We start from the raw sequence: 14,760 nt of genomic DNA on the forward strand, positions 1-14,760 counted from the left end.
GGTTTCATCCAGTCATATCCGCACAAAGATGTGTGGAATTCGTATGCAATGGACCGAGAAAATCACAGTAGAAATGGTTTTGGAGAAAAGCAAAGTCCTTTCGTTAGGCAAGTGCATAAAATTTCATCGATACAAACAGAAATATCATGTTTGTTTGGCGCAGTTCCCCTAGCTTTCTCCCTAGAAAATACAAATTTGTAGAGCTGGTGTCTCCATGTGGACCAATTAGTGTTTCACAGCACAAAATTAAATGTTCCCTGAAAAAAAAACTTTCAAAACAAAAAACCCGTGGATAATATCAGGAATACACAAACATAGAGGCTCTAGCAATATTTCGGATTGAGTTAGCCAAAAGAAAACCAGATATTTCTTGTTTCATCCAGTCATATCCGGACAAAGTCCTGTGGAATTCATATGCAATGGACTGAGAAAATCACAGTACAAATGTTTTGGAGAAAAGCAAGTGTTTTCGTTAGGAAAGTGCATAAAATGTCAGCTATAGAAACAGAAATATCATGTTTGTTTGCTGCAATTCCTCTAGGTTTCTCCATATAAAATAGGAATGTGTAGAGCTGGTGTCCTCATGATGAACCAATTAGTGTTTCAACGGTACAAAATTAAATGTTCCCTGATAAAAACATAAAAAAAAAGTCCATCGATAATATCCAGAAAACACAAACACGGAGGCTTTAGCAATATCTGGGATTCAGTAAGCCAGAACAAAACCGGATATTTCCGGTTTCATCCAGTCATATCCTGACAAACTGGTGTGGAATTCGTATGCAATGGACGGAGAAAATCACAGTAAAAATGGTTCTGGTGAAAAGCAAAGTCTTTTCATTAGGCAAGTGGATAAAATGTCATCTATATAAACAGAAATATCATGTTTGTTGGCCGCAGTTCCTCTAGTTTTCTACCTACAAAATACGAATACGTAGAGGTGGTGTATCCATGTGGAATCAATTACTGTATCCAACCTCAAAATAAAATGTTCCCCGATAAAAAAACATTCAAAACAATAAATTCCATTGATAATATCCAGAAAATACAAACACAGAGGCTATAGCAATTTCTGGGATTGAGTTAGCCCAAACAAAACTGTATATTTCCTAGTTCATATAGATATATCCGGACAAAATGGTGTGGAATTCGTATCCTGTTTGTTTGCCATAGTTCCTCTAGCTTTCTACCTGGAAAATACGAATCTGTAGAGCTGGTGTCCCCAGGATGAACCAATTAGTGTTTCAATGGTACAAAATTATATGTTCCCCGATACAAAATATTCAAAAAAATTAAGTCGGTTGATAATATCCAGAAAACAAAAACACAGAGGCTTTCACATTATTTCGGATTGAGTAGGAAAAACACATCCAGATATTTCTGCTTTCATCCAGTCATATCCGGACAAACTGGTGTGGAACTCGTATGCAATGGACTGAGAAAACTAAGTCAAAATGGTTTTGGAGAAAAGCAGTCTTTTTGTTAGGCAAGTGCATAAAAGGTCATCTATACAAACAGAAATATCATGTTTGTATGTCGCAGTTACTCTAGCTTTCTCCCTAGCAAATACGAATGTGTAGAGCTGGTGTCTCCATGATGAACCAATTAGTGTTTCCAAGAACAAATTAAATGTTCCCTGATAAAAAACATTCAAAACAATAAAGTCCATGGATAATAAAACGAACACACAAACACAGAGGCTGTAGCAATATCTGGGATTGAGTTAGCCGAAACAAAACCGGATATTTCTGGTTTCATCCAGTCATATCCGGACAAACTGGTGTGGAATTCGTATGCAATGGAACGAGAAAATCACAGTAAAAATGGTTTTGGAGAAAAGCAAAGTTTTTTCGTTAGGTAAGTGCATAAAAAGTCATCTATGCAAACAGAAATATCATGTTTGTTTGTCACAGTTCCTCTAGCTTTTTCCCAAGAAAATAGGAATGTGTGGAGCTGGTGTCTCCATGTGGAACCAATTAGTGTTTTCAAGATCCAAATTAAATGTTCCCTGATAAAAAACATTCAAAACAATAAAGTCCTTGGATAATATAAGGAATACACAAACACAGAGGCTGTAGCAATATCTGGGATTGAGTTAGCCAAAATAAAACCGGATACTTCTGGTTTCATCCAGTCATATCCGGACAAAGTGGTGTTGAATTCGAATGCAATGGACCGAGAAAATCACAGTAAAAATGGTTTTGCAGAAAAGGAAAGTCTTTTCTTTAGGCAAGTGCATAAAATGTCATCTATACAAACAATAATATCATGTTTGTTTGCCGCAGTTTGTCTAGCTTTCTCCCTAGAAAATACGAATACGTAGAGCTGGTGTCTCCATGTGGAACCAATTAGTGTTTCAACCGTACAAAATAAAATGTTCCCTGATAAAACATTCAAAACAATAAAGTCCACCGATAATATCCAGAAAACACAAACACAGAGGCTTTCACAATATTTCGGATTGAGTTAGCCAAAAGATAACCGGATATTTCTGGTTTCATCCAGTCATGTCCGGAGAAACTGGTGTGGAATTCGTATGCAATGGACCGAGAAAATCACAGTACACATGGTTTTGCAGAAAAGGAAAGTCTTTTCATGAGTCAAGTGCATAAAATGTCATCTATACAAACAGAAATATCATGTTTGTTTGCCGCAGTTCCTCTAGCTTTCTGCCTAGAAAATACAAATATGTAGAGCTGGTGTATCCATGTGGAACCAATTAGTGTTCCAAGAACAAAATTAAGTGTTCCCTGATAAAAAACATTGAAAACAATAAAGTTCGTGGCTAATATCAGGAATACACAAACACAGAGGCTGTAGCAATATCTGGGATTAGGTTAGCCAAAACACAACCAGATATTTCTGGTTACATCCAGTCATATCCAGACAAACTGGTGTGGAATTCATATGCAATGTACCGAGAAAATCACAGTAAAAATGGTTTTGGAGTAAAGAAACGTATTTTCCTTAGGCAAGTGCATAAAATGTCATCGATACAAACAGAAATATCATGTTTGCTTGCCGCAGTTCCTCTAGCTTTCTCCCTGGAAAATACGAATGTGTAGAGCTGGTGTCCCAATGATGAACGAATTAGTGTTTCTACGGTACAAAATGACATGTTCCCTGATAAAAACATTCAAAACAATAAATTCCATCGACAATATCCAGAAAACACAAACACAGAGGCTTTCACAATACTTTGGATTGAGTTAGCCAAAACACAACCGTATATTTCTGTTTTCATCCAGTCATATCCATACAAAATGGTATGGAATTCGTATGCAATGGACTGAGAAAACCAAGTAAAAATGGTTTTGGAGAAAAGCAGTCTTTTCCTTAGGGAAGTGCATAAAATGTCTATACAAACAGATATATCATGTTTGTTTGCCGCAGTTCCTCTAGCTTTCTCCCTAAAAAATAGGAATGTGTGGAGCTGGTGCTCCCATGATGAACCAATTAGTGTTTAAATGGTACAAAATTAAATGTTCCATGATAAAAACATTCAAAATAATAAAGCCCATCGATAATAACAACTAAACACAATCATAAAGGCTGTAGCAATATCTGGGATCGAGTTAGCCAAAAAAAACCCGGAATTTTGTGGTTTCATCCAGTCATATCTGGACAAACTGGTGTGGAATTCGTATGCAATGGAACGAGAAAATCACAGTAAAAATGGTTTTGGAGAAAAGCAAAATCTTTTCATTAGGCAAGTGCATAAAATGTCATAGATACAAACAGAAATATCATGTTTGTTTGCAGCAGTTCCTGTAGTTTTTCTGTAGCAAATATGAATGTGCAGAGCTGGTGACTCCATTTGGAATCAATTAGTGTTTCTAAGCACAAAATTAAATGTTCCCTGATAAAAAATTCAAAACAATAAAGTCCATCGATAATACACAGAAAACACAAACACGGAGGCTTTCACAATATTTTGGATTGAGTTAGCCAAAACACAACCGGATATTTCTGGTTACATCCAGTCATATCTGGACAAACTGGTGTGGAATTCATATGTACTGGACAGAGAAAATCACAATAATATGGTTTTGGAGAAAAGCAAAGTCTTTTCATTAGGCAAATGCATAAAATGTCATCTATACAAACAGAAATATCATCTTTTTTGTCGCAGTTCCTCTAGCTTTCTCTCTAGAAAATAGGAATGTGTAGAGCTGGTGTCTCCATGTGGAACCAATTAGTGTTTGCAAGCTCAAAATAAAATGTTCCCCGTTAAAAAACATTCACAAAAATAAAGTCCGTAGATAATATCCAGAAAACACAAACACAGAGCCTGTAGTAATACTTGGGATTGAGTTAGCCAAAAGAAAACCAGATATTTCCGTTTCCTTCCTGTCATATCCGGACTAACTGGTTTGGAATTCGTATGCAATGGACGGAGAAAATCACAGTAAAAATTGTTTTGGAGAATAGCAAAGTCTTTTCATTAGGCATGTGCATAAAATATCATCTATACAAACAGAAATATCATGTTTGTTTGCCGCAGTTCCTCTAGCTTTCTCCCTAGAAAATATGAATGTGTAGAGGTGGTGTCTCCATGTGGAACCAATTAGTGATTCCAAGGACAAATTTAAACATTCCCGGATAAAACACATTTAAATAAATAAAGTCCGTGGATAATATCAGGAATACACACTACAGAGGCTGTAGCAATAAATGGGATTGAGTTAGCCAAAACAAAACCGGATATTTCAGGTTTCATCCAGGCATATCCGGTAAACTGGTGTGGAATTCTTATGCAATGGACCGAAATATACACAGTAAAAATGGTTTGGGAGAAAAGCAAATTTTTTGGTTGGAAAGTGCATAAAATGACATGTATACAAACGGAAATATCGTGTTTGTTTGCCACATTTCCTCTAGCTTTCTCCCTAGAAAATACGAATGTGTAGAGCTGGTGTTCCCATGATGAACCAATTAGTGTTTGAACGGTACAAAATAAAATGTTCCCTGATAAAAAATTCAAAACAATAAAGTCCATCGATAATATCCAGAAAACACAAACACTGAGGCTTTCACAATATTTCGGATTGAGTTTGCAAAAACACAACCGGATATTTCTGTTTTCATACAGTCATATCCAGACAAACTCGTGTGGAATTCGTATGCAATGGACTGAATACATCACAGTCAAAATGGTTTTGGGGAAAAGCAAAGTCTTTTCATTAGGCAAGTGCATAAAATGTCATCGATACAAACAGAAATATGATGTTTCTTGGCCGCAGTTCCTCTAGCTTTCTACCTAGAAAATACAAATATGTAGAGCTGGTGTCTCCAAGTGGAACCAATTAGTGTATCTAAGTTCAAAATTAAATGTTCCCCGATAAAAAAACATTCAAAACAATAAAGCCCATCGATAATAACCACTAAACACAATCACAGAAGCTGTAGCAATATCTGGGATTGAGTTAGCAAAAATAGAACCGGATATTTCCGGTGTCATCCAGTTATCCGGACAAACTGGTGTGGAATTCGTATGCAATGGACCATAAAATCACAGTAAAAATGTTTTTGGAGAAAAGCAAAGTCTTTTCATTCGTCAAGTGCATAAAATGTCATCTATACAAACAGAAATATCATGTTTGTTTGCCGCAGTTCCTCTAGCTTTCTGCCTAGAAAATACAAATATGTAGAGCTGGTGTATCCATGTGGAACCAATTAGTGTTCCAAGAACAAAATTAAGTGTTCCCTGATAAAAAACATTGAAAACAATAAAGCCCATCGATAATAACCATTAAACACAATCACAGAGGCTGTAGCAATATCTGGGATTGAGTTAGCAAAAACAGAACCGGATATTTCCGGTTTCATCTAGTTATATCCGGACAAAGTGGTGTGGAATTCGTACGCAATGGTCTGAGAAAATCAAAGTAAAAATGGTTTTGGAGAAAAGCATAGGCTTTTAGTTAGGCAAGTGCATAAAATGTCATCTATACAAACAGAAATATCATGTGTGTTTGCCGTACTTCCTCTAGCTTTCTCCCTAGAAAATACGAATGTGTAGAGCTGGTGTCTCCATGTGGAACCAATTCGTGATTCCAAGCACAAAATTATATATTCCCTGATAAAAAACATTCAAAACAATAAAGTCCGAGGTTAATATCAGCAATACACAAACATAGAGGCTGTAGGAATATCTGGGATTGAGTTAGCCAAAACAAAACCGGATATTTCCGGTTTCCTCCAGTCATATCCAGACAACGTGGTGTGGAATTCGTATGCTATGCACTGAGAAAATCACAGTAAAAATGGTTTTGGAGAAAAGCAACGTCTTTTCATTAGGCAAGTGCACAAAATGTCATCTATACAAACGGAAATATCGTGTGTGTTTGCCATAGTTCCTCTAGCTTTCTCCCTCGAAAATACGAATGTGAAGAGCTTGTGTCCCCATGATGAACCAATTAGTGTTTCTATGGTACAGAATTAAATGTTCCCTGCTAAAAAACATTCAAAATAATAAAGTCCATCGATAATATCCAGAAAACACAAACACAGAGGCTTTCACAATATTTCGGATTGAGTTAGCCAAAATACAATCGGATATTTCTGGTTTCATCCAGTCATTTCCGGACAAACTGGTGTGGAATTCGTATGCAATGGACTGACAAAATCACAGTAAAATGGTTTTGGAGAAAAGCAAAGTCTTTTCGTTAGACAAGTGCATAAAATGTCATCTAAACAAACAGAAATATCATGTTTGTTTGTCGCACTTCCTCTAGGTTTCTCCCTAGAAAATAGGAATGTGTAGAGCTGGTGTCTCCATGTGGAACCAATAAGTGTTTCCAAGATCAAAATAAAATGTTTCCTGATAAAAAAACATTCAAAACAATAAAGTCCGTGGATAATATCAGGAATACACAAACACAGAGGCTGTAGCAATATCTGGGATTGAGTTAGCCAAAACACAACCGGATATTTCCGATTTCATCCAGACATATCCGGACAATGTGGTGTGGAATTCCTATGCTATGGACCGAGAAAATCACATTAAAATGATTTTGGAGAAAAGCAAAATCTTTTCGTTAGGTAAGTGCATAAAATGTCATCGATACAAACAGAAATATCATGTTTGTTCGCCGCAGTTCCTCTAGCTTTTCCATAGAAAATAATAATGTGTAGCGCTCCTGTCTCCATGTGGAACCAATTAGAGTTTCCTGCCATAAAATTAAATGTTCCTTGATAAAAAACATTCAAAACAATAAAGTCCATCGATAATATCCAGAAAACACAAACACAGAGGCTTTCACAATATTTCGGATTCAGTTAGCCAAAACACACCCGGATATTTCTGTTTTCATCCAGGCATATCTGGGAAAAACTGGTGTGGAATTCGGATGCAATGGACTGAGAAAATCACAGTACAAATGGTTTAGGAGAAAAGCAAAGTCTTTCCGTTAGGCAAGTGCATAAAATGTCATCTATACAAACAGAAATATCATGGTTTTTTTGTTGCAGTTCCTATAGCTTTATCCCTAGAAAATAGGAAGGTGAAGATCTGGTGTCTCCATGTGGAACCAATTAGTGTTTCCAAGATCAAAATAAAATGTTCCCTGATAAAAAAAACATTCAAAACAATAAAGTCCGTGGATAATATCAGGAATACACAAACACAGAGATTGTAACATTATCTGGGATTGAGTTAGCCAAAACAAAACAGGATATTTTCGGTTTCATCCAGTCTTATCCGGACAAACTGGTTTGGAATTCGTATGAAGTGTACCGAGAAAATCACAGAAAAATGGTTTTGGAGAAAAGCAAATCTTTTCGTTAGGATAGTGCATAAAATGTCATCTATACAAACACAAGTATCATGTTTGTTTTCCGCAGTTCCTCTAGCTTTCTCCCTAGAAAATACGAATTTGTAGAGCTGGTGTCCCCATGCTGAACCAATTAGTGTTTCTACAGTACAAAATTAAATGTTCCCTGATAAAAATATTTAAAACAATAAAGTCCATCGATAATATCCAGAAAACACAAACACAGAGGCTTTCACAATATTTCAGATTGATTTAGCCAAAACACAACTGAATATTTCTGGTTTCATCCAGTCATATCCGGAAAAAGTCATTTGGAATTCTGATGCAATGGACCGAGAAAATCACAGTAAAAATGGTTTTGGAGAAAAGCAAAGTCTTTTCGTTAGGCAAGTGCATAAAATGTCATCTATACAAACAGAAATATCATGTTTGTTTGCCGCAGTTCCTCTAGCTTTCTCCGTAGAAAATACGAATATGTTCAGCTGGTGTCTCCATGTGGAACCAATTACTATATCCAAGCTCAAAATAAAATGTTCCCCGATAAAAAACATTCAAAAAAATAAAGTTCGTTGATAATATCCAGAAAACACAGACACAGAGGCTTTCACAATATTTCGGATTGGTTTAGCCAAAACACATCCGGATATTTCTGTTTTCATCCAGTCATATCTGGACAAAGTGGTGTGGAATTCGTATGCAGTGAACCAAAAAAATCACAGTAAATGGGGATTGGAGAAAAGCAAAGTCTTTTTGTTAAGCAAGTGCATAAAATGTCATCTATAGAAACAGAAATATCATGTTTGTTTGCCGCAGTTCTTCTAGCTTTCTCCCTAGAAAATACGAATGTGTAGAGCTGGTGTCCCCATGATGAAGCAATTAGTGTTTCAACAGTACAAAATGAAATGTTCCCTGATAAAAACATTCAAAACAATAAAGTCCATCGATCATATCCAGAAAACACAAACACAGAGGTTGTAGCAATATCTGGGATTGAGTTAGCCAAAACACAAAGGATATTTCCGGTTTCATCCAGTCATATCCGGACAAACTGCTGTGGAATTCGTATGCAATGGACCGAGAAAATCACAGTAAAAATGGTTTTGGAGAAAAGCAAAGTCTTTCGTTAGGCAAGTGCATAAAATGTCATCTATACAAATAGAAATATCATGTTTGTTTGCCATAGTTCCTCTAGCATTCTCCCTAGAAAATACGAATGTGTGGAGCTGGTGTTCTATGTGGAACCAATTACTGTATCCTAGCTCAAAATTAAATGTTCCCTGATAAAAAACATTCAAAAAAATAAAGTCCGTTGATAATATCCAGAAAACACAGACACAGAGGCTTTTAGAATATTTCGGATTGAGTTAGCCAAAACACAACCGGGTATTTCCGGTTTCATCCAGTCATATCCGGACAAAGTGATGTGCAATCGTATGCATTGAAACAAAAAAATCACAGTAAAAAAGGGATTAGGATCATTGGTTACTATCCTCACTCTGTCTTTTATGACCTTGTCTAAATATGATCAGAGTCGGCGAACTTGGAAGGCTTCCATAGCCTTGGCAACTCATGACGACAGCCTAGGATGGTTACTGGCGCCATAAACTAGAGTGTCAATTTGTTGGGTCAACAACAGGAGCCACTGTGCACTTGCTCCTCAGGTGGGATCTCTGTCCTTAATGTGCTGTACATTGTGATTTAATGCTGTAACTAGTACTCAAACAGTATGTTTCACTTTGTGTTTCTATGTGGGTGCAAACTGTTGAAATCTTTATACTAAATTGATCTTCTGTATATAAAGAGAATTGAAAGTGAATCTTGATGCAAATGGAAGGGGAGAGGGAGCGGGAGAGGGGAGGGTTGTGGGTGGGAGGGAAGTTATGGGGGGGTGAAGCCATTGTAATCCACAAGCTGTACACTGGAAATTTATATTCATTAAATAAAAGTTTAAAAAAAAAAGGGATTAGAGAAAAGCAAAGTCTTTTCGTTAGACAAGTGCATAAAATGTCATCGATACAAACAGAAATATCATGTTTGTTTGCTTAGTTTAATAGCTTTCTACCTAGAAAATACGAATGTGTAAGCTGGTGTCCCCATGATGAACCAATTAGTGTTTCAACGGTACAAAAAGAAATTTTCCCTGATAACAACATTGAAAACAATAAAGTCAGTAGATAATATCAGGAATGCACAAACACAGAAGTTGTAGCAATATCTGGGATTGAGTTAGCCAAAAAAAGACTGGATATTTCCGGTTTCATCCAGTCATATCCGGACAAACTGCTGTGGAATTTGTATGCAATGGACCGAGAAAATCACATTGAAAATGGTTTTGGAGAAAAGCAAAGTCTTTTCGTTAGGCAACTGCATAAAATGTCATCTATACAAACAGAAATATCATGATTGTTTGCCGCAGTTCCTCTAGCATTCTCACTAGAAAATACGAATACGTAGAGCTTGTGTCTCCATGTGGAACCAATTAGTGATTCCAAGCACAAAGTTAAATGTTCCCTGATAAAAAACATTCAAAACAATGAAGTCCGTGGATAATATCAGAAATACACAAACACAGAGGCTGTAGCAATATTTCGGATTGAGTTAGGCAAAACACAATCAGATATTTCTGGTTTCATCCAGGTACATCCGGACAAACTGTTGTGGGATTCGTATGCAATGGACTGAGAAAATCAAGGTACAAATTGTTTTGGAGAAAAGCAAGTCTTTTCGTTAGGCACGTGCATAAAATATCAGCTATAGAAACAGAAATATCATGTTTGATTGCCCCAATTCCTATAGGTTTCTCCGTAGAAATTACGAATGTAATTACTGACACCATGAACAAGAGTGTCAAATTGTTAAGTCAGCAAGAGGAGTCACTTTGTACTTACATCCCATGTGGTATCTGTCCTTAATGTGTTGTCTAATGTGCTGTGATGCTATAACGAGTACTGAAACAGTATTTTTACACTTTGTGTTTCTGCATGGGTACAAACTGATGAGATCTTTACTAATTATTTACTGAATAGATCTTCTGTATATAAAGATAATTCGAAATGAAAAAAAAAAAAACCTGGTGTTAAATTGGAAATGGCATAGAAAATTAATTATTTTTAAAAAAATATTATGTAGGATCTCTGCCTTTAATGTGCTGTACACTCTTATTTAATGCTATAACTAGTACTCCAACAGTATTTTTTTTTTCACTTTGTGTTGCTATATGGGGGCAAACTGTTGAAATCGTTACCTAATTTATACTAAACTGATCTTTTGTATATAACGAGAATTGAAAATGAATCATGATGTGATTGGAAGGGGAGAGGGAGCGGGAAAGAGGAGGGTTGTGGGTGGGAGGGAAGTTTTGGGAGAGGGAAGCCATTGTAACCCATGAGCTGTACTTTGGAAATTTATAAACATTAAATAAAAGTTTAATAAAAAAAAAAGAAATTACGAAAGTGTATAGCTGGTGTCTCCATGTGGAAACAATTAGTGTTTCAACGGTACAAAATAAAATGTTCCCTGATAAAAAACATACAAAACAATAAAGTCTGGATAATACCAGGAATTACAAACACAGAGGCTGTAGCAATATTTCGGATTGAGTTAGCGGAAAAAAAACAGCGGATATTTCCAGTTGCATCGAGTCATATCCGGACAAATTGGTGAGGAATTCGTATGCAATAGAAAGAGAAAATCAGAGTAAAAATTATTTTGGAGAAAAGCAAAGTTTTTCATTAGCAAGAGCATAAAATGTCATTGATACAAACAGAAATATCATGTTTGTTTGTCGCAGTTCCTCTAGCTATTTCCCTGGAAAATTCGAATATATAGAGATGGTGTCTCCATGTGGAACCAATTACTGTATCCAAGCTCAAAATAAAATGTTCCCCGATAAAAAACATTCAAAACAATAAAGTCTGTGGATAATATCCAGAAACACAAACACAGAGGCTGTAGCAATATCTGGGATTGAGTTAGACAAAACAAAACCGGATATTTCCGCTTTCATCCAGTCATATCCGGACAAAGTGGTGTGGAATTCGTATGCAATGGACCGAGAAAATCACAGTACACATGTTTTGCAGAAAAGCAAAGTCTTTTCATTAGGCAAGTGCATAAAATGTCATCTATACAAACAGAAATATCATGTTTGTTTGCCGCAGTTCCTCTAGCTTTCTCCCTAGAATATACAAATGTGTAGAGCTGGTGTCCCCATGATGAATCAATTATTCTTTCTATGATACAAAAATAAATGTTCCCTGATAAAAACATTCAAAACAATAAAGTCCATGGATAATATCCAGAAAACAAAACACAGAAGCTTTCATTATATTTCGGATTGAGTTAGCCAAAACAAAACCAGATATTTCTCGTTTCATCCAGTCATATCCGGACAAACTGGTGTGGAATTCGTATGCAATGGACCGAGAAAATCACAGTAAAAATGGTTTTGAAGAAAAGGAAAGTCTTTTCGTGATGGAAGTGCATAAAATGTCATCTATACAAACAGAAATAGCATGTTTGTTTTCCGCAGTTCAACAAGCTTTCTCCCTAGAAAATACGAATGTGTAGAGCTGGTGTCTCAATGTGGACCAATTAGTGTTTCCAAGCACAAAATTACCTGTTCCCTGAAAAAAAAACATTCAAAAAATAAAGCCCGTGGACTATATCATGAATACACAAACACAGAGGCTGTAGCAATATCTGGGATTGAGTTAGCCAGGACAAAATCGGATATTTCCGGTTTCATCCTGTCATGTCTGGACAAACTGGTGTGGAATTCCTATGCAATGGACCGAGAAAATCACAGTACAAATGGTTTTGGAGAAGAGCAATGTCTTCTCGTGAAGCTAGTGCATAAAATGTCATCTATACAAACAGAAATATCATGTTTGTTTGATGCAGTTCCTCTAGCTTTCTCCCTAGAAAATAAGAATGTGTAGAGCTGGTGTTGAAATGATAAACCAATTAGTGTTTCAACGGTACAAAATGAAATGTTCCCTGATAAAAACATTCAAAACAATGAGTCCATCGATAATATCAAGAAAACACAAACAAGGAGGCTGCAGCAATATCTGGGATTGAGTTAGCCAAAACACAACTGGATATTTCTGGTTTCATCCAGTCATTTCCGGGCAAAGTGGTGTGGAATTCGTATGCAATGGACAGAGAAAATCACAGCAAAAATGGTTTGTGAGTAAAGCAAAGAGTTTTCGTTAGGAAAGTACATAAAATGTCATCTATACAAACAGAAATATCAGGTTTCTTTTTTGCAGTTCCTCTAGCTTTCTCCCTAGAAAATACAAATATGTAGAGCTGGTGTCTCCATGTGGAACCAGTTACTGTATCCAAGAACAAAATTAAATGTACCCTGATAAAAAATATTCAAAACAATAAAGTCCATCAATAATATCCAGAAAACACAAACACAGATGCTGTAGGAATATCTGGGATTGAGTTAGCCAAAACACAACCGGATATTTCTGGTATCATCCAGTCATATCTGGACAAACTGGTGTGGAATTCGTATGCAATGGACAGAGAAAATCACAGCAAAAATGGTCTGTGAGTAAAGCAAAGAGTTTTCGTTAGGAAAGTGCATAAAATGTCATCTATACAAACAGAAATATCAGTTTTGGTTATCAAAGTTCCTCTAGCTTTCTCCCCAGAAAATAATAATATGTAGAGTTGGTGTCACCATGATGAACCAATTATTGTTTCCAAGAAAAAAATTAAATGTTCCCTTTTAAAAACATTCAAAACAATAAAGTCCATCGATAATATCCAGGAAACACAAACACAGAGTCTGTAGCAATATTTCGGATTGAGTTAGCCAAAACACAACCAGATATTTCTGGTTTCATCCCGTCATATTCGGACAAACGCGTGTCGAATTCGTATGCAATGGACAGAGAAAACCACATATTAATGGTTTTGGAGAAAAGCAAAGTCTTTTCTTTATGCAAGTGCATAAAATGTCATCGATACAAACAGAAATATCATGTGTTATTGACGCAGTTCCTCTAGATTTCTCCCTAGAAAATACGAATGTGTAGAGCTAGTGTCTCCAAGTGGAAACAATTAGTGTTTCAACCATACAAAATTAAATGTTCCCTGATAATAAACATTCAAAACAATAAAGTCTGTGGATAATATGAGGAATACACAAACACAGAGGCTGTAGAAATATTTCAGATTGAGTTAACCAAAACACAACCGGATATTCCTGGTTTTATCCAGTCATGTCCGGAGACAGTGGTTTGGAATTCGTATGCAATGTACCGAGAAAATCACAGTAAAAATGGTTTTGGAGAAAAGCAAAGTCTTTTTGTTAGGTAAGTGCCTAAAATGTCATCTATAAAAACAGAAGTATCATGTCTGTTTTCCACAGTTCCTCTTGCTTTCTCCCTAAAAAATATGAGTATGTAGAGATGGTGTACCCACGATGAACCAATTATTGTTTCGAAGCTCAAAATAATATGTTCCATGATAAAAAACATTCAAAACAATGAAGTCCATGGATAATATCCAGAAAAAAACAAACACAGAGGCTGCAGCAATATCTGGGATTGAGATAGCCAAAACAAAACCGGATATTTCCGGTATCATCCAGTCATATCCGGAGAAATTTGTGTGGAATTCGTTTGCAATGGATAGAGATATTCACAGTAAAAATGATTTTTGGAGAAAAGCAATGTCTTTTTGTTAGGCAATTTCATCAAATGCATCGATACAAACAGAAATATTATATATGTTGGCCGCAGTTCCTCTAGCTTTCTTCCTAGAAAATGCGAATATGTAGAACTGGTGTCTCCATGTGGAACCAATTACTGTATCTAAGCTCAAAATAAAATGTTCCCCAATAAAAAAACATTCAAAACAATAAAGTCCATTGATAATATCCATAAAACACAAACACAGAAGCTGTAGCAATATCTGGGATTGAGTTAGCCAAAACAAAACCAGACATTTCCGGTATCATCAAGTC

The sequence above is a fragment of the Lepus europaeus genome, unplaced genomic scaffold, assembly GCF_033115175.1.
Source record: "Lepus europaeus isolate LE1 unplaced genomic scaffold, mLepTim1.pri SCAFFOLD_41, whole genome shotgun sequence".
Lineage (NCBI taxonomy): Eukaryota > Metazoa > Chordata > Mammalia > Lagomorpha > Leporidae > Lepus > Lepus europaeus.